Here is a 212-nt window from a genome sequence, read left to right as displayed (position 1 = left end):
ATGCTGGGATATCTTCACTGCCGAATAACACACCAGCCGGAAAACAACCGGCAGTATCATAAAAAATAACACCAAGGTGCTCCTCTCAAACTTTTAAATGTCAAAATCCGCCAAATGAAACCGCTTTACCGTCCTACGCAGCATAATTTAGCCGGACTTGATCCCCTTCTCGCTGTTTGTTGTGGGAATTTCACAACTGTAACATCAATACT

This window comes from Myripristis murdjan, chromosome 19, assembly GCF_902150065.1.
Source record: "Myripristis murdjan chromosome 19, fMyrMur1.1, whole genome shotgun sequence".
Lineage (NCBI taxonomy): Eukaryota > Metazoa > Chordata > Actinopteri > Holocentriformes > Holocentridae > Myripristis > Myripristis murdjan.
The sequence above is the reverse complement of the archived record's forward strand: the minus strand, read 5'-3'. Positions refer to the sequence as shown.